We start from the raw sequence: 1126 nt of genomic DNA on the forward strand, positions 1-1126 counted from the left end.
CATCTGTTCTAATCCAGTCTTTGAACATCTCATAACAGTACTAAAGCCCATCAATATAGACATGAAATTTATCCAAGGGATATTGTTTGATATTGACAATTTATCAAGGGCTAATGTTTCACTGTCATCTTTGAGAACAGAAAGAGAGTCCAAATGGAGAACAACAATTTTCTGTTGCTCATTTGAGAAATAGCTGACAGTAACAGCCAAAACACGATGGTTATTGGAACTTGTAGCTTCATCAATGTTCAAGGAAAACTTGTGTTTTTTCATGTCATTAACAAGAATTAACAGAAGTTCATACGCTGTCACATTTAAACGCCATCACATTTCACCAGTCCTGCTGTACGTCCACTGCTTACTTCTTCCAACATGGGTGCAACACACCATACTCAGTATTACCCGAAGGTGCTTTGCATCGCCATCACCAGCCTGGAGGAAGAATGCAGCATATGTTGTACCATGTACTTGACAGCAACGTTTGGTCACAAATGATTTTACTGTCACGTCACTCGTCCTTCTGAATGGTCGTCTGTCATTATTACTCTCCCATAGAAGCAAAATAGGACATAAGCACAAGCTTAATCCCGTTTGAAACTCTACACGCAGAGACTGTAGTTACAACCATACATCAATAATTTAGGTCTTGCTGGTTGAAACTACCTAAGTCGCGACTTTCAACGCCCCAAACATGCAAAATCTGTTCCCTAGACCGACAATAATTAAAAGGACCCCCGTGCAATTTTCGATGTTCCATATCACAGTCATAAGTAATATTTGATTCCCCGAATCACTCTTTCATCCAGTCTTTGTCTACACCACCTGTTATTCAATTCACGGAAAACTGGATTTTTTTCAGGAGGTGATCTGTGTATTCAAATCACATCGCCGCACAGAATTCCATCATTCGCCAGTCACAGAAACCGATTAAGTCCTCTCTTAATTAGATTTTAAGATTTATATGCAGAATATTTCATCATGTAAAAGTGGTAGATTACCATGTTTAGCCTATGCAAGGCAAAACAAAGTGACAAAAAAAAAATGTGGCAGCGGTGGGATTCGAACCCACGCCTCCGAAGAGACTGGTGCCTTAAACCAGCGCCTTAGACCGCTCGGCCACGCTACC

The 1126-nt window shown here is 40.5% G+C and overlaps 1 non-coding gene across 1 annotated transcript; it reads right to left on the reverse strand.

Annotated features, from left to right (window-relative positions):
• Positions 1-1044: 1044 nt before the first annotated feature.
• Trnal-aag (transfer RNA leucine (anticodon AAG)) lies at positions 1045-1126 on the reverse strand. The gene has a single exon. It is a non-coding gene; the product is annotated as a tRNA-Leu (tRNA).

Source organism: Haliotis asinina, chromosome 10 (genome assembly GCF_037392515.1).
Source record: "Haliotis asinina isolate JCU_RB_2024 chromosome 10, JCU_Hal_asi_v2, whole genome shotgun sequence".
In the NCBI taxonomy this organism is placed as follows: Eukaryota; Metazoa; Mollusca; class Gastropoda; order Lepetellida; family Haliotidae; genus Haliotis; species Haliotis asinina.